Source organism: Aedes albopictus, chromosome 2 (genome assembly GCF_035046485.1).
Source record: "Aedes albopictus strain Foshan chromosome 2, AalbF5, whole genome shotgun sequence".
In the NCBI taxonomy this organism is placed as follows: Eukaryota; Metazoa; Arthropoda; class Insecta; order Diptera; family Culicidae; genus Aedes; species Aedes albopictus.
Genome location: NC_085137.1, coordinates 486,810,098 through 486,830,260, shown reverse-complemented (window position 1 = coordinate 486,830,260; position 20,163 = coordinate 486,810,098). Strand labels below are relative to the sequence as shown.

Here is a 20,163-nt window from a genome sequence, read left to right as displayed (position 1 = left end):
CATGTAGAGAAACAGAATGTTCTACAAAATTGAAAAACACTTAATTCTGACTAACTTTGCCCAAGACACCATATTGCTATCTCTTATGGTTTCAGAGATATTATTTTTTAAAGAAAAAAATTAGGGTGACACCAAAAAAAAAAGTTTTCTTTCGGTAACTTTTTATATGGTACGTGTGCCATCAGTAATCTCACGCTCCCATTTTCATCCTATTTGAAAACAAGCGATTACGGCACCGATTGATTCCGTTCTTTTTGTTTTCATGGGTGCTCACTTCTAAAAAAAAATACAAAAATGAGAAACAAAACAAACAGCGCTTCAATCCTTTGTTTTTCGTAGGATGAAAATGGGAGCCACATGCCTAATAAGGGAACCAGTACCCTACATTCTTTTTTTTAACTTTGTTCCGAGCAGTTTTAGTGCATTTAATATGCATTTTTTTTCCAAAGACAGCAAAGTTCTATATACTCAATTTGAAAAGTTATTCGTGGTTTTTCTCAGAATGGTGCAACCCGATTTCAAATCTTTTTGTCTTGTTCGAAAGATATTATTTACATCATTCAATTAATTTTGAAAATATGGAATTTTTCATACAATATAAGAAATAGGGTAAAAGCACTAGACTTCGCCACTACTCTAGTGTTCGCCCCCTCCATATAAATCCCATTTTTTATGTATGAAGTGGCGAAGATTAGTGCAAAATTTTAGGGGGCGAAGTCTAGTGTTTTTACCCTATAGGAGGGTATAAAAGTACAGGGGATAGACAAAATGATCGGGACAGGCAAAATTTTCATTTTTCAAAACATGTCCAATTAGCTGTAAGTTTTCGAAAAGTGCATTAAATATTCTAAAATTTTCACTGTAAGTTGATCAACTAGTTGTGTATTAGTGGATAAAATTTCGAAAAGATCGGGCTATTCTGCACGAAGTTATAAGCATTTTAGAAAAAGGTAGAATAATCCGTTAGCCAACTTTGAGCTGTTATGTCTCCGGATTCAATGAACCGAATGCAATGAAATTTTGTCCATTTATAACTTATATAATGAGCTCTGAAAAACGCTTGACTCAACTTGAAGTTATTAACAAGAGAAAAAGTTATGACAATTTCATTAATTTTATGATTTTTTAGTAAATTGGTCTATTTTTAATATGCATCCCATTACTTTTTCAATGAATTGCCACCTATGTTGTTACTATCTTTCAAAACATATCTGTATTCAAGACTATCAGAGGGAATTCAAATGAACTATAACTAGTATCTTGAACTTTGAAACGATGTTGAAACTTAAGAAAATTTGGTGTTTTATTAGAAAAATAATCTAATCGTTATAACTTTCTTCCGTGTTAAGAATTTTAAGTTATGTCAAAAGTTTTTCAAAGCTCATTATATAAGTCATAAATGGTCAAAACTTCATTGCATTCGGATCATTGAATCTGGAGATATAACAGCTCAAAGTTGGCTATCGGATAATCATACCTTTTTTTTAGAATCTCTATAACTTCGTGCAGAATAGTTCGATCTTTTCCAAATTTTGTCCACTGATACACAAATAGTTGATGAACTTACAGTAAAAATTTGAGAATATTTGATGCACTTTTCGAAAAGTTACAGCTATTTGAAATTTTTTTGAGAAGGGAAAATTTTGCCTGTCCTGATCATTTTGTCTATCTCCTGTATGAAAAGTGTTCAGAACAAAGTATTCCGAAAACAATCAGCCAATCAAAACATATTGAAAAAAAAACGTTTCTTCTAAGAGATTTCAGTTCCTGGTCGAATTTCTCAGGAAGAAACTGTTTTCTGTTTAATTTTCCGTCAAGCGATAAACTTACAACCATCGTCGTGCCGCCATCTTCCGAGTAGTGGAAGTCGATCGCTGCACGCTAGCGATTGTACGGAGGGGTGATGAAGTTTGATGACGAATAGCAGCGGAAGTCCACTAGCCTATTTATCTGTACCATCGCCATCGGTCTCGAAATTTACATTTGTTTTTTATTCTTTATGGAAAAAGTATCTAAGTCAGTAATACTTATTCAAATCAAATAATAACAAATGGCATCTAAATTTGTGATAAACATCGATTTTAACTATATAAGAATCAAATACAATCAACCAAATACATGCCGAATGGTTGAGACTTTTCAATACAGTGATGAATGCATACGACTCAAATTAGGAAAACCAGATTAATCCACCTAGTGGTGGTAATGCCTTTCTCGTCGAATATGTACTCATGATCTTTTCATCGACTGAAACTCCGTAACGTGGGTAGATCACCTTAGAATGGTGCGTTGCGGTGTAAGATCTACCAAATCAAATTTTGATCTTGATATTTACCGTATTATTAAATATTCCAAGATCAAAGTTTGATGCTCTTTTCCTTGTGTTTTGTAGTATTTGTGTTTCAATGTACTGGTAATTAACATTTTATTTCAGCAGGATTCAGGTAAATATATCGTACGATATAAATAATATTTTAAAATATGTAACTGTGGCGAGCGTATCACTAATATGTAGCTTATTTAACGTACGATGTTAATATTATTTTATATTTCAGATTATCAACCGAAGAATCTAGTAATTCAACCAAATGCCAACAAGATGACGAGGGAACCAACTGATTTGAAGCAGTCTAACAATATTGTGCCTGAACGTTAACCAAGCGTATTCTTTGGAGTTTACCCTTCCACTAACAACACCCAAATTCCCGTGACACCTAGGCCTGAGAGATCGTAGAGTTGTCTACATTTTTCATAGGTGTCCAAAACTAACCTATTCCTCAGCAGTCGCAAGGACGTGGCCAGGACAGTGCTCGACCATTGGAGGATTGCGTCAGTCTTGTCTAAGAGTCAGAGATTAGTCCCAAATCTTTGTGCTTTGGTTCGGACGGGAAGGAGACAACCCTCATAACAGCGGTCTAGGACTGTACCACCTACGAATTTGTGCGACTCGCCTAATGCTAATGCTAATGCTAATGATCTTTTCATCGACTGAAGTCAAAGTGTTCCTGGAAGCAAGATTTGTTTTCTCAAATCCATCATCGATTTGCTAAACTTATTGAAGGCACATATTCTTGACAAATTCCGAGTTCAACGCATAGGCAGAGCTGAAAAAATATGAGACCTCTTAGTTGACTGCATGACTACTTCCGCTATCACTGGAGGCAGATCACTTTGCGGTCTTGGACAAAGTTTTTTATGCACAGCAAGTGAAATTCCCCATACTCAATCTCATTCAAATTTCAACTACATTACAGTCGCATCAAAATTTTACGCAGTTATTTTAGACGCAAAAGGGGATTGAAAAAACTTTGTTTGGAGTTGTTGCGATTGAATTTTAATACGTTGAACCATCCTACTGTATGTACAGTTCAATCTCAGAAATCTGAAAAGGTGTGTTTTGATGATTAGTTTTGTCAAGATTTTGTTCTCTTTTATTGCACCGGTCTTGTTCACTTTCGTATTTCCGGCGAACCACCCAACGTCGGTCCTACAACACTAGCGGTAGTCACTATTGTGGTCTGAGCCTATTTTCTTGCAAACCGTTCATCAGGTTATCAAAAACGCCTTGGTTTGATGTGTCGCATGGGTTTGGTTTACTTTTAAATTTGGTAACTTCCGGTGGAACACCCGGAACTTGATCCGGAACACTGCCGGTTGTCTCAAATACGGTCTGAGACTATTTTCTTTTTATTTTGCTATCGAAAAAGCAGCTATTTGATATGACGCATGCACGGGTTTCGTCTATTTTTCAATTTGGCCACTTTCTGCAGGACACCCGGAACCAATTCTGGAACACTGCCGGTAGTTTAAATTTTGTACAATTGGCTAATTCCGGCGGGACACCCGGAGATGGTTCCCAAACACTACCAGTTGACCAAAATGTGGCCTGAGACTATATTCTTACTAACCGGTCATTATCTTTTCCAAAAAGGTGCTATTTGATATGTCGCATGCATGGGTTTGGTTCATTTTTACATTTGACCAATTCCGGCGGAACACCCGTAACCGGTTCTGGAACACTGCCGATGAAAATATGGTCTGAGACTGTTTTCCTTCTTACCGTTCATGAGGTTATCGGAAAAGCCTACTTTTATATTTGGCCACTTCCGGCGGGACACCCGGAACCATTTTCGGAACACAAGCGATTCAGATATGGTCTGAAACAATTTTCCCGCTTTCCGTTCATCAGGATATCGTAAAAGCCGCAGTTGGATGTGTCACATACATGGGTTTGGTTCACTTTTACATTTGGCCACTTCCGGCGGGACACCCGGAACTGGTTCCGGAACACTACCGGTTCAGATATGTCCAGAGACTATTTTTACCGCTTTCAGTTCATCAGGATATCGAAAAAGCCGCAGTTTGATGTGTCGCATACATGGGTTTGGTTCATTTTTATATTTGGCCACTTCCGGAGGGACACCCGGAACCGGTTCCGGAATACTACCGGTTCAGATATAGTCTGCGAATATTTTTCTGCTTACTCAGGGTGTCAACTCGTTTACGAAAATAAATATCCCTGATTTTTCCAGGTTTTTTTCCAGGTTCAGAAATAATTACTAACAGAAGTAAAATGAACGAACCACCAAATTTGCTATACATACGGCAGTGAAGAATTTTCTGAATTTTGTTAGAAGAAGTTTGTGGCGGCATTAGTAGATTTATTTCTGGTTGAACTTCTGGCAGAAATGGGGCAGCAGAAACAATTTTCGGAGGATTTTTGAGATAGGGAAGTGGAACCATCTCGGCAGGGTTCCTATTTTGGGCACTTTTCCGCTAAAACAGCCAATTTTGAACCAATTGACACAAATTTTGGAACGCGATGAGATTTGTATAGTATCTAGGCGTGTACAAAATTTCAAGTCAATTGGTTTGGAATTGACTGAGTTATAGCGAATAGTGCCCAAAATACCGATCACTGCCCTATGTGTTATATTATATTTTCAGATCAAAACCGCATTAGCGACATTTTTTCTTTTACTTCCGCTGCTTTTGCCTTACGTTAAACACAATGTCAGAAGTGGGGCGCTGTATTGTAAATCTGGTACTCTATACAGCGCCCCACTTCCGACATTGTGTTTAACGCAAGGCAAAAGCAGCGGAAATAAAAGAACAAATGTCGCTAATTCGGTTTTCAATTGAAAACATAAAAATTATAGGATTTCAAATTAAATTAAAAGCAAAAGTCTGTTGAAATCATTTGTCTATTAATAGGTAATTTTTGATTTTTTTATTTATTATTAAGATGTAGGTGAGCCTATTCAAGAAATTTCGACAAATATTTTGTATAAATTTATGATGGCATAACATGATAATGTGTTGTAGAAACATATTATATAATCAATTCTCATCAGGGAATCTCACAGAAAATTATAAAATGAAATAATGGACATTTTGCAGTATTTCATTAGAAACTTCATGGGATTTTTACTGTCGATATTCTTGAAAAAATCTTTAGCAAATCCGATTCCAAAAATTATTCGAAGTCTATACAGAAATGTCATTCAAGAATTCGCTTAGTGTTTTAAATTTCATAAATTTATATTTTTAAAATATAAAAAAAACATCCAAACTATTATTTTAAACTACTCCTAGAAAATTCAACATTTTGCGAAGCTCCTCATGGGTTCAGCCACATTATTATCCAGAAGTTTTATCAACCATTCCTTTTAAGCGATTTGTTAAAATAATATTTTGAGAACGACCAGAGATTTGCACGATACTCTTCGAGGGATTCCTTAGAAACACTTCCAGAAGGTCCTGCACAAATTTGCCTACACGCTCAGAAAACCGTTCTGATAAACGTGAACAAACAAACGCAAATATGAGAACAAGCAAATATACACCGTGAACTGGAACTAGTTCCAGCTGTCATTATGGGCGTTCTAGAAACCGTGACATCTAGTTCACGGTGTACATTTTTTATTGTTGTTATCGTTGCTATACATAGTTCCCGTTTGTTCCCGTTGCCGTGACTGGGAGTTCACATATATCGGAACGGATTTTTTTGCATGTAGGTGAGTTTCCAAAAATCCTCACGGTTTGTACCGAAAGAATCTATTAGAAATTACTCAAACAATTATGTCAGGCATTTTAAGGGAATGTCACCAGAAACTAGACTTATTTTGACCAAAATCCTCATTCTTTAGATGTTTTTCTTGAAAGTTTGTTGAAAGCTTCTTTATATATTCTGGTAGAGATATGTTAAGATTTCCGGGACTTCTGAATTCCATTGATCCTTTAGAAATGTTGAAGTACTGTCTATAATTTTTGTCAGATTTTTTTTATTAGCTTCTGATTTCAATTATTAGGTATACGGAGAATTTCTCTAGTTACTTCAGAGAATGTCCTAATGCACTTATTCATGAAAAAAAGAATCAGATATTCCATGACAAATTTTCTAAACAAATGCTTTAAATAATTTGGAATTTCCTTCTAGAAATGTTCTAAGATCCAGCAGTAACCAAAAATATCTCGAAGCATTTCAGGTTTATTCCAAAGTAAAGCCATTAAGGAACTGTTAGAAATTTCTTCCCAGCTTCGGTCGCCAACTCCCTTCGAAGATCTATCAAAATCAATTCCCTGAGTTATGAAGAATGTTATTAAAGAAATGCAAGTAATGGTTCTATATACATATTTCACCAGAATTTATATAGGTCTAGTTCAAACTAGATTCAATAAAAATTCCTTTCCAGCAAAAATTCCCTGATTGACTCCAGAATTCCCTGATAATTCCAGGTTTTTTTCCAGGGTAAATGAAATTCCCTGATAATTCCACGTTTTCCAGGTTTTTCCAGGTAGTAGACACCCTGTTACTGTTCAGCAGGTTATCGAAAATGCCCTGGTTTGGTGTGTCGCATGCATGGGTTTGTTGCATTTTCATATCTGACCCCTTCCGGGGGTATTATGGATTTGGTTGGAAGTCAAATACATTTTTTTTGACAAAAATATTTTTGCTAATGTTGAGTTGTTACATCATACATCGGAAGTGATGCATATGAAGGTGCATCCTTGAACGCACACCCGGTACTGAAAAAAAGTGTCGCTAGTCGAAAAGTGTCGCTAGTCAAAACGTCGCTATTCGGTTTGGTGCTGGCGTCATAATACCTGTCCGGAACACCTAAATGGCTCACGGTGTCAAAATTTTGATTATTATCGAACTTTCATGTACCTCGGATTTTTCTTCATAGAATGTTAGAATTTCGGCTATAATTTATAAATGCAAAATTTGAAAATATTCTATCGGGGAAAATTTGAGTTAGATGAGTTTTTAGTTATTTTCTATACTAAAAATCAATAATTATCATTTTAGCCCAAAAAACGTCCCATACAAAATGTATGGAAAAATTTTCGCCGATGGAATATTTTCTAGTTTTCCGATTATGAATATATAGCCCAAATACTAACCATTTTCGAAGAAAAATCCGAGGTACGTGAATGTTTGATAATAATCGAAATTTTGACACCGTGTGGCTGGACCGATTCGAACCATTTTCAATAGGAAACAATGGGACCAGATTCCCCGTCGAATGAACCATCGGTCATTAAAATCGGTTGAGATGACCTGCCAAAAAGTGACGTGAGTTTGTCTGTACACATACACACATACATACATACATACACACACACAGACATCACCTCAACTCGACGAGCTGAGTTGATTGCTATATGTGACTCGAATCTCCGGGCCTTCTATCAAAAAGTCATTTTTGGAGTGAACATATAGCCTTTCCGGTACAATTAGTGTACGAGAAAGGCAAAAATCAATCGGAATGTCTACTCAAGAACATATACTTTCTTGAGCTCTGCGGGAAAGTTTCGGCATTAATTTTATGAAAATAATGATTGAACCTTGTTATTTTAAAGCATTAAGCTTTATGTTACCGCAATGATATCACAATTTCATTCTGGTCATTTATTTTTGAATGATGACCTATGACGGAACCACTGTGCGTTGGACAGTAGAAGCAAAAGACATTTTAAGTGCCTAATAGACCAAAAAATGCCAGAAAATTAGCAAAATACTTGTTTATCAAATGCGAATTGTAGCTCAAATTGTGTCAAAACCCTCATGTGCACCTACAGTAGGTAGGGTAAATTAGCCAATAGTGGACCCCTTTGTAGCTAAAGTTAGCTCTGATCGGTAAACAGTATGATATCCTAAATAAATTGCCTTTATCAATGATGGCGCAGCAAGTTCTATGCCTTTTCTTATATATTGCACAAACACCTTGAATTCAGATAAAATAATCTTTTGAAATCTGGTTCGAATTATCCTATCCCCCGGGGGGTACTAGAATTCGCTAGAATTTCTCTTGAGGAGATTCCTCCAAAAATTTCACCTGGGATTCTGCCCTTAAAAACTTCCGTCTAGGATTCCTCCAATTTTTACGGCTATAATTCCCCCAGGAACTCTTGCTGGGACTCCTCCTGGGATTGCTGTATATGTATATCCCTCATGTAATTCTTCCATAAATTTCTCCGCATGTTCCTTCGAGAATTTTTAGGGGATTATCCCCGGAATTTCTCCGGTGATTGATGCGGGGACTGACGAGATTTCTTCAGGAATTAATGCAGGGGTTTCTTTACGAATTCTACTAGGGATTCATTCAAGAGTTCCTCCGAAGCTTCCTTCAGAAATTATTATTGGGATCTTTTCGGGAATTCGTCTAGTAATTCCTCACGGCATCACGCAAAATGCAACCAGGTGTAGTTGAGTGTAATGGGCTAAAGATTGTTGTCCTCTTGTGGGGTGGAGACGATTTTTTTTTAAATTAGGACCGTTTTTGCATAGACAAGAGATCGATTGTGAGCGAAGGTTAATGCAGATAGATACATTGTCCGATCAAATCGATTATTCGACTAACCACAAGTGACTCCTAGATCAACAATGTACCGTACCCTACTAACAAAAAAAAAACTCTAATACCAAAATTTTTGATTTTGATCTAAATATCATATTTCGTCTTCTAAAATCTATTTCAACATGTTTTGAAAGACGATTCTTTTTAATTCTCGATTTTGTGTATTTCGGTTTTTTATTTTTCTTATTTTTATTTTTGAACATCCCCACACTGTTATATTTTTCCTGGAAGCCTATTTGAGATACGGATTTTTTGAGACGAAAATATTTTGAGATTTTATGATTATTGTTGAAATATTTTTACTTTTATTTTTTTTTCATGGAAAATTTTATTTTCCGTGTAATTATAAGAAAAATAATTTAAGAGTGAATTCGACGCCCTCAAACTTTTTTACTAGGATAGAATGATTAGGGAAAAAATATGTTAATTGTGGCGATTCAATACAAAATAAACAATGACTTCTGAAAGGTAACTAAAACATCATATTTTCAATGATTTAAAAAAATGTAGATACGCTTCAAAAGACACCAAAAATCATTTTGAGATATACAGAACAATCCTTAATATCAATCAAGAATATAAAAAAAAATGATTGACCACGAAACAAAAATTACAAAAATGCTCAAACTATACCCCGTTTAAAGGCGGTGTTGGGTATTAGAGGGTTAACAAAAAAACCTTCCTGAGACAATCGTGGAGATGCAGAGATTCTCGGTCTCCATAACAACGTGAATTTTACTAGCATTCCTTCCCTTCCTCGATGACCGTAGGGACGTGGTCGGCACCGTTATTGACCTGACTTAGGCTTGGAGTTCTCGAATTGTGCACATTGAGAGTAGTTGACTAGTCCCAATCATCGTTCTCTGGTTCTCTGTGTAATTTCGACTATTCCGGTCAATCACGGAATAGCAACTACGAATTGTGCGGTCATCTATGCTCATGTTTAAACACACCTGACCAAAATTTCCATCGTGCTTAACCCCAGAAGCGGTAACGCTGAGTGCGGTTCTATACTATTTCCCGGAAAGACATTTCCCGGATACCATATTTACCGGAAAGGTAATTCTAGGAAAACTTGAGATCTCAGAAGGTTTTTTCTTTTTATCTGTATTAACGAGATTTTTAACCCTGGGCTAGTTCATCTCGGGACCTACGCTTTACTTCCCTTTCGAAGGAAGACCTCACATATTGTGAGTTTGTCGGGAGTGGGATTCGATCCCAGGTCCTCGGCGTGATAGTCAAGTGTTCTAACCATCCAACCAGATCCGCTCCACATCTCATCAGAAGGTGTTTTTGTGCCTTCAAACATGATCGGATATTTTGTTTCTTATTTCGATTGATTTTATCAGATCATGATCTATTTCAAGTAGATGTAGTCTGAAAACTATATTCTTAATATTTTTCAAGATTATAGAATTAGGACTGGAACTCTGATATATATGCCGGGGCCCGTAGCGTAGTGGCTACACGTTCGCTTCAGAAGTGGATGGTCATGGGTTCGATCCCAGCCCCGGCACTTGCAATTTTCGTCAGTTGCTCTTCCCCCCGAGAGCGGCTGGCACCTTGACCCTCTTCTGAGCATATGCTCTAACGGACCCGGAAACTTGGATATCGGCTAACGGCAACTCATAATGGACCCCCAATCGGACTGGAAATGTGGAACAAGAGCCACACAGCAACATCGTGCTCATCATTCTACCATGGACAGGGTAGAAAAGTGACAGCAGCGCAAAGGCTACCAGTTCGAATTAGAATTAGTGTAATTAGAATAGATTACATTCAGGTGCTGTACAAAAACTGTAACTGCAGCCTCCAATTGGAATCGCTCACGCAGTGCCCTAGTGGACAAAAGAGCTGTAAATTAGGTTAAATGGTTGAAGAATAAAAAAAAAACTCTGATATACGGTTTAGCTCACTTAGCATAGTAGAGCTAGCACAATTGGGCCAAATGGACATTTTTAGACTGGTGACTCTTCCATTTTTTTTCTTCTTTGGGTCGAATATTGTGCTTCTAGGTCCATTTATTTAATTTATTGACAATTTAGCAGCTTACTGCATAAGAAAATTGTCCTTCAATTTATAGGCTTTCTAACGATGTAACATTACAGAATTGATTGGCGGCCAATCTACTAATTCCATCAAGTGTTTTTCCTTCTTTTGAAAATGGACTGTTGTTTCGACTAATACTGTTATAGAAAATGTTTGGATACCGTGTGGTTTATTGGCAGTTGCTTTTGCTTTTGGGAGATTTGCCCTTCTTGATTAGCGTAACTGCTTACTTTATCTGATATTTTCTCTTCTTTAAAAAATATATTGTTCCTTCAACTAAGACTGTTTCATAGTTGCTTAATTACCAAACAGTCAATTTCACTCTTTGATATTTTTCATTCTTTCAGCCAAAGGCGTTCCTTCGAGGCCTGTTTTCGATCGGTTTATTTTTAATGACAATTTGGCGTAGTTGTGATTGGTTTTCTTTTATCAATGGTGTCCAGGTTATTGCGTAATCTGAATCTCCACCCAAAAATTATTCGAAATCCAAAACTTCATCATTTTTTGATGCAATTGAATTATGTTTAAAATGCATTCGAAGTTTGTATAGGGATTTTTTGTTGTTTCGGGGCGAATTGTCAATTTATCGATTGAACTGTCATTCTGTCCACGGAAATTAAAATTGTTTTGTTTATTTCACCATTAAAACAAAAGTATTGGAGCGCAATAAAGTTGTGTTATACTCAGAAAAATGTACTCTTTCGGTTGAACTACAGAAATTGAAATACTTTTATCATTTAGCAACCCAATTGATTTAAATATTTTTTCTGCCTTATGATCCAGCATGACACCGTAACATCAGTTATCCTTGGGGGGCATTTATATCTCACATGCATTCATCGTTTAATCGAATGAGTAGATAGGTGAAAAGTTGAATTATGGCTTGCATTGGCTTTAGTTGTCCTCTTCTTTGAAGGTTTAGAATGAGCCATTCAAGTTTTACCTGCCTCATTTTTACACTTCGACATTTTGTCTCTCGATTTTTTTTTATCAATTCAACGTTTTATCTTTCGTCTTTGTTATTTGCAACCGATGTTGTAAATATCAGAGATGTTGTCGAAAAACTAATCTGTAACCCAGCTATAACGCTTGCAAATAGTACGGTTAACCTATTGTTATACCGGGAACAAGATGTGCGCAAAATACAATTGCTACCATTTTTATTGAATATCATTACTTTCTTTTGTGTTTAAGCTATTATTACAAATGGAATTTTTTGGAATTATAGCTGCCAGAATCGTCATTGATATTTTTGCTTTCTTAAATAACACAGCGCAACATTTTTTTGTCTCAAGAGCAAACTTATGTGTCTCCGAAGGATTTTGGGCCGCTGAATCCGAATCCGGGCTCAGATTTGCTCCAACACGTCAAAATTTTGAGCTATACCTCAATTTATAGGGCAAAATATGCGATTTTGGGCTTTTTTGACTGCAAGCCATTAAGCTTGGAAATATTATTTTTAAGCAATCAAAAGGTTAATTGGTCAATTAACATCTAAGTTAACGACTCATGCAAAATATTTCGTTTTACCTAATCAAATTTGATGGATTTAAGCATTTTATGTTAGTATGAAAACTTGCATGCAACTTTTGGAGGGTGACTTGTATGGGAAATATCGTACCTAACATAAATCGCTTAAAACTATCAAATTCGATTTGGTAAAACGAAATATTTTGCATGAGTCGTTGATTTAGATGTAAATTGACCAATTAACCTTTTGATTGCTTAAAAAAAATATTTCCTTGCTTAATGGTTTGCAGTCAAAAAAGCCCAAAATCGCATATTTTGCCCTATAAATTGAGGTATAGCTCAAAATTGTGACGTGTTAGAGCAAATCTGAGCCCGGATTCGGATTCAGCGGCCCAAAATCCTTCAGAGACACATAAGTTTGCTCTTGCTGTAGTGCTCAAGCTGTAGTGATATGTAAAACTGCCATTATCATAACTGCCAGCGTTTTTAATGATTTTTTTTCGAAGATTAAAAAAAAAACGCTGTAATAAATTCTTCAATGAATGCCATTATAAACGAAAATGAGTCAGTTATTGTACATCGTCTTGAAAAGGTTGAAATTTGTTGAATCTGGGAAAAATTCAACGATACCAGATTTCCGGAAAATGTTTCATTCCGGGAAATGTATTATTCCGGGAAATGTACCATTTCGGAAAATGGGATTCCGGAAAACGGGTTTCCGGGAAATGATTTTCCGAGAAATGTCATAGAATCCTGAGTGCATGTCCCGAGTAGACGAGAATATCTAAATCATATGTCAAATCGAACAATTTAGATGCCATATCTCGATGTGATTTTGATGTGTTATTCAAAGATTTGATGAATATCGCACGAATAACTCAAAGTGATATGAAGCCTTTGTTCTTGTCAAAATATCTGAAAATTTCTCTATAAAAAATTAAACGAAAAGGAACACATACACTTATAGAGATGGCTAAATGTTAGTGAAATACCTTGTGCCCTATTCCTAAAGTCGACGCACGCTATGTCTGAACTAGCCAGATTATAAAAACTTAATGTACTCTGGGTTTCTTTCCACAGAATATCAGAATAAATCCTATATTATCATATGCGGAAACTTTTAAAATATTTCACGGGGAAATGTTGATTTTTTCACATTGTTAGCTGTTTTTCATACAAATTTGCGTGTAACTCTCATTTTAGTATGGAGAAATTTCCACCGATAGAATATTTTGAAACCTTCTGCAAATGAAAATATAGCTTGACTACTGATGTTTGGTGGAAAGAAACCCGATGTACATTCAATATTTATAATCTGCTGGTCAAGCTGCTGGTTCAGACATAGCGTGCCAGCGTGCGACGGTTCGATGCTGGCAGATTTATTTTTTTTTATTTTTCAAGGAAAGAGGTCGACAAATCTTGTCTGATAAGGAGCAGTGCCGGATTTAGACTTCGGGAGGCCCGGGGCAAACCCTATAAAGTGGGCCCCCAAAAACAACATTTTGGAGAAATACATTTACATTTTTTTAAATGCTGTGTATTATCCGTATTTTTTCAATTACGCAACTGTTTTGTTCATTAAAATAACCTAATTTTTATTTGTTTTCAATTTTATTTTTTGTATTATTGTTGTTGAAAATATTCAGGCCAAATATTAAATCATTCTGATGTATTTAAGAAAAAAAGCTTTCTCAATGCTGCTATCCCTCATAATTTTGACAAATTATTTAAGGACAGACTTGTTAGAATCCCAAAATGACCCCCACAATGGCCGACTTTGGCCCGCGATTTCGAGGGCACAAATCTCTTCGATAACAAAACTAGCGCACCTGATCTTCTTATATTAAGCTTATTACAAGTGAGCAAGAACAGAATAATAAAATGCACTGTTGTTTGAACTGCCCATAATCGCATAGTTGACGTAACCACCATTGACAATGATAGCACTCACAAGCTAATATCTATCAAATGTGCATAATTGTGACCAGTTTTATTCAATAGAGCACAAGATCTAATCACTAGCTAGATATCAACGTGAAAAAAATCATAAAGTTTTCATTAATCATTGTTCAAATTTCAAAAGTGTGTTGAAAACTATAGTGGCGCTTACGTCAACAATGCGATTATGGGCAGTGAAGATTCTTAAGATTTGTGCGTCTGAAGTTCTGATGCACTGTTGAAGCGGGATTTCAATATGTTTTTCCTTTAATAGATGAAAAATTAATCGTTTTTTATGTTTTGACTAAAATTTAAAAAAAAACCTCAGATTTACAACGTAAACAATATTATTAAACACTTGACCATCACGCCGAGGACCTGGGATCGAATCCCACTCCCGACAAACTCGCATAATGTGAGTTCTTCCTTCGGAAGGGAAGTTAAGCGTGGGTCCCGAGATGAACTAGCCTAGGGCTAAAAATCTCGTTAATACAGATAAAAAAAAACAATATTAATATTATTGTTTTTTTTTATCCAAATGTATACAAGATTTCGAACTCAGCGTTCAGTTGAAAACCTAAATACGTAAAGCAATTTTATTAGGAATTGCAAAATTTTACGACTATTCCATGATTCAGATTGAATACAGCTAGGTCTCTTAGAGGCAACTGTAGCTAGCAATACCAAAAACTTCTGTACAACCCAACATAAAGATATGTAAAATGAAATGTTCCGAGATGTTTTTGGGCATAGTTTCCAAAACTGCTCCAAATTTCCAAATATCACCAGGAATAATTATATTCTGTTGCCCATAATAGCATCTCTGTCCTCAGCAATTAACAGATGGGTGATGAACAGTTGTTTAAAAATATTTAAAAATATAATATACATCGACAGACGTATGTATAGTCATTATAAAATTATTGATTAAATTGCGGAGGTTTTTGGTTCCGAAAATACAATTGCTGCTGTTTAATCTTGTCCGACGTTTCAGTCACATTTGGGACCTTCCTCAGAGACTCCAACATTCGTTCGATTCAACTTTATCTTTCTCGTACTCTATAGAAACGCTTCTGTGTAGTAATTTCAAGTTACTGCACTGAAAAATGTGTAGTTGTCTAATACTAGACCATGAATCATAAATTTTGGTTTTCGATTTATACTCAAGTGAAAATTTAGATAATTGTCAATCTATAATCCGAGTTTCCTTTAAGGACAAACGTCTTGACATCCCGGTTCAACAATGCATCAAAACTTCAGACGCACAAATCTCAAGAAGCAAGCTTCAAACAACAGTGCATTTTATTATTCTGTTCTTGCTCACTTTTAATATGCTTAAAATAAGAAGCTCAGGTGCGCTGGTTTTGTTTACGAAGAGATTTGTGCCCTCAAAATCGTGAGTAGGCGCCAAAGTCGGCCATTGTGGCGGCCATATTGGGATTCTAACAAGTCTGTCCTTAAGAACCCAATTATAACTAGCACAGGACATGTATAAAATATAAACGTCTATTATAGTGCCGTTCGTGGGGTTTCGTTGAAAACAAATATATAGTACTTCAAGATTTTCGGGCCCCCCCTAATTGGAGGGCCCGGAGCACTTGCACCCTTTGCCCACCCCCCTTAAATCCGGGCCTGATAAGGAGTGTAGTTGAAAATGTTCATGCTGGGTTAGTCTTTTCATTTCAGTTCTTCTATGGAATCTACACAATATAGTCAAATTTAGAACAGATTGAAGACATTTGGGAAATGTTTAGGGTTATTTGAAGTATGGTTGAATGAATACACCTCACAAAATAAAAGTTTTCACTAAATGCAAAATTATAAAGATTTTTAAACGTTTCAATTACTTGTAGCGAAAAAATGTTGAATAAAAATCCTAAAAAAAATGATTCTTGTTAGTGGTTATGTACACATAATATATCAATCAACACCGACTTTCAAAATTTTCATTTTCGAAAGAAAAATCTTCATTTTTTTTTATCTGTATTAACGAGATTTTTAGCCTTAGGCTAGTTCACCTCGGGACCCACACTTTACTTCCCTTCCGAAGGAAGAACTCACATTTTGCGAGTTTGTCGGGAGTGGGATTCGATCCCAGGTCCTCGGCGTGAAAGTCAAGTGTTCTAACCATCACACCAGGTCCGCTCCACATCTTCAAAATTTACGAAATGGTCGACCCTAAAAACTTCTACTTTTTGTCAAACTTTAACGCTTTGTTTTAAATATTTTGAAAGGTTATAAGATTTCGTTGTTTAGTATAACTTTTTCGTCAATAAAATAAAAAACATGTCTAATTTAAAAAATTAGAATTTTAACTTTATGTACTTTTTATTTGCGTAAACATGGTTTACGGCCGTTTTTCATTTTTAAGAATAGGACGCAATCAATGAAGTACCAGATTGAAAGTAGTGAGCTGGATTTTTGTATGGTGAGATGATCAATTCTTCATTTCTGCAATGAAATGGTGCAAACAGCGTGGGTTATATGATTTATTGACTAATTTGATGCTGTTTGAGCAAAAGTTTGGGTAACTGTGTTGTTGTATTATTTTTTTCATGCAACATCAACAATACAGTTATCCAAACTTTTGCTCAAACAGCATCAAATTAGTCAAGAAATCATATAACCAACGCTGTTTGCACCATTTCATTGCAGAAATGGAGAATTTATCAGCTCACCATACAAAAATCCAGCTCACTACTTTCAATCTAGTACTTCACTTATTGCGTCCTATTGCGGTAAATTGCAGTCGAAATTTTTCTTGAAGAAAAAAATAAATTGCCTATATCATGAGTATTCTGGAGATGAATATATTTGCGCGAAAATTTTCGAACATCTTCGCACATTTTTTTAGAAGCTGTGCAAAATTTCAAAAACATGTGCTGAGTAATCCATTCTAAAGTCCCAGTTTAATGATTACGGTACACTGCCATTTCTTTTTCCAATGATTTATACAGTATCTCCAATGATAAAATTACTTAAAAGTCGAATCAAATCATTTTCAAACCTGTCGTGAACATTTTCAACTACTTTACGATACACTCCTTATTGTTTCGATCTTGTAATATATGAACTAGTTATTATTGAGCACTTCTCCATACTTGATTTGGATATTGTTTCTAATTTTTTGATTGAATTACTGAAGAACAAAAACTGATACTGATTTGATTGAGATAAATCAAATCAGTATCAGTTTTTGTTCTTCAGTAATTCAATTAGTAATAACGGACTATGCTAATCGTTGTTAGAGTTTTCCACCTATTCGGGATCACATCAAGAAAGCATCCTCGTTGTACGTACACAACAAAAGCGTGTAAACGCTGAGGGCAGTCGTTGACGCGAGTCGAATGTTTCTTCTAGAACACGTGCATAACAACCATATGAAACATATTTTGAAAGCAAAACTCAACCACAAAAAAAAGGATTTCACGCTCCAATTGACAACATAATCAATTCATTAAATGAGCTCAAGGATTAAATATCAACAAAACATATCGCTGAAGCGAACACGTTTCGACATCAGTGAGCAATTTTCGATTGCCATCACATTATATTGCCCGATTCACACATGAACGATGCCACAATAACAAAAAAAAAATGGACACGGAATACCAAACCGCATTATTGCAATGGGAAGCGTAATTTTTGTTACCATGATTGCCTTATTGCTCTATATCTCGATTATCATGATACCCAATGCATCCGTGTCGGTGATTCACGCTTGTGTACACTACCCATCATAGGTATGAGCTGATTATGAACCAGAACATGTTTGCGGTGCACAGAGCAAAACAGACCGAAGTCCGAAGGTTTTAAATGCACGGAGTCCCGTGCCACCTTAATCATCACAGCAAGAATAGCTTCTACTAGAATATCTCAAAATCTTCACAATTCAATTAACCATGAACTTTTCTGAAGACCGCGGCTTTAATAATGCCTAAAATTTCGAGATATTCCAGCTGTTGCTAACATTTTTGTGGTGATAAATTATTATTGCAGTAATCTTATGTGAGTTCACACTAATGACGGGTAGTGTATAGAGTTATGCTACTTATTATAAATTGCGTTCTGTTTTGCTGTTATTTAAAACAGTTGATGCTCTTTGTTATTCTTTATAAAGAGATGAGAACATCTATGAGCTTGGAAGTTTTGTATAGACCGATGGCGGTCATCCCTTCTAGTTCAGTGGATCCTTGTTAACATTATGTACAAATGAACGTCTTTATTACTCCCCGGTGCCCTGACCTACAACCGATGATATGTTGTATGGGAAACCCCCACAAAGATAATAACTTTTTGGGGAAAGCAAACGCCACAAAGTCTAATAGACACAAAACGGGTATGCCGCATCATCACAATATCGACACAACTTTGGCAGGATATTTACGTTACTGCGAACAATCTGTTTCGTGAATTAATATGTATAGCCCGTGCGACGCACCACCAAACTAACGCCAGTCAACACAACTCTCGCTGCTCCTAAGCTTCCGATTGTGTAACACTCTTCTTCGACGGTGGTCCCTACACACTCTTATCACAAATCTTTCAAAATCCTCTTGCAAACCCAACCGGGAAGTGCGACTACCACTCGACCAACAAACGCAAGCTCTAATTTGATACTGAAAGTGAGAATAATCCTTGCTACACAGCGTTTGCCAACTGTCGAACCGCCACCAGGATCCCCATCGTCCTAGCTGGGAAACACTAACACTGACTCACGGACCGCCCGACAATGCGAGCTAAACTTGAATCGGAACGCCGCCTGCTCACAGATTTCATTCAGCAGCCGGTGTCAGTCTCGGTGGGAATCCTCCGGAAATGTGCGCCGCATCAACCCACGTTCTTCCCATGCAATTTACCACTGTCTATCTACCTGAAAGAAGCAGCTTTCATTACCGCATCGATTGTCGCCCTATAAACACACCGGTATGCGGCATTCGGCAGTTGTCGGCCTTCAGTCAGGTGTGTACATACCACATTGGCACTGAGTGCTGTGAATTTCACGGTCAGTTTTTACGCTGACAAATACAGTCGGACGGTATGACGCACATGGTAAAGGGTGTTCACGACAAAATGGCAGTACCTTCAAATACATATTTATATCTCTTATGATGACTTTTTCGACTGGATAATAGCTTGGTTTGGATGGTTGGATTGGATGGCTAACAGTCTTATGAATTGCACTGATTAATTGATTATCATTGCCGACGTTTCGGTCCGGCTATTGGACCTTCCTCAGGGCTCGTTTGTGGCGATTTGTGTATCGAGCCCTAAGGAAGGTCCAATAGCCGAACCGAAACGTCGGCGCTGATAATCACCGATCGATGATAAGACTGTAAGCCGAAAAACCATCCAAGTATAGCTGTTATTTTATTCTGAGTAATTCATGTTCAATGCTTCAAGAAATTCGGAGGAAACATTCGAGCAACTCGTCAAAAATTTCTAAGGATCCTCCCAAAAATCCGCCAACCGTCTGGTCATGTCAGATGTCACAAAACATGCGAAATCCTTAGAATACATTCAGGCACGAAACAGGCAGAACTCAATCTTCCGGATGAAGAAGCGCCAGCAGGAAGAACGAGAGTTCGCGAAGCGATGGAAGAGCTGTACCGCGCTAAGGACACACGAAAGTTCTATGAGAAGCTGAACCGCTCGCGCAGAGGCTTTGTGCCACAAGCCGGCATGTGCCGAGATAATCACGGGAATATTCTCACGAGCGAGCGTGAGGTGGTCGAGAGGTGGCGGCAGCATTACGATGAGCACTTCAATGGCGACGTTGCAAGTACCGAAGGCGGCGTGGTAACAGATCTGGGAGTATGTGCACAGGACGAAAGACTTCCGG

At 36.8% G+C, this 20,163-nt stretch overlaps 1 protein-coding gene across 3 annotated transcripts in view; it reads right to left on the bottom strand.

The window, feature by feature from the left end:
- Positions 1–20,163, bottom strand: part of LOC109623121 (cAMP-dependent protein kinase type I regulatory subunit) — a 269,309-nt gene that overhangs the window by 165,993 nt on the left and 83,153 nt on the right. The window contains exon 1 of one of the 3 annotated variants that reach the window (XM_029870634.2): positions 18,709–19,044. The exons of 1 other annotated variant lie outside the window; for it this stretch is intronic. The gene's annotated coding sequence lies outside the window, so the exon portion shown is untranslated. Of the gene's footprint in view, positions 1–18,708; positions 19,045–20,163 lie in introns of those variants that run through there. One more of the 3 variants, XM_062854174.1, reaches the window with a different exon arrangement.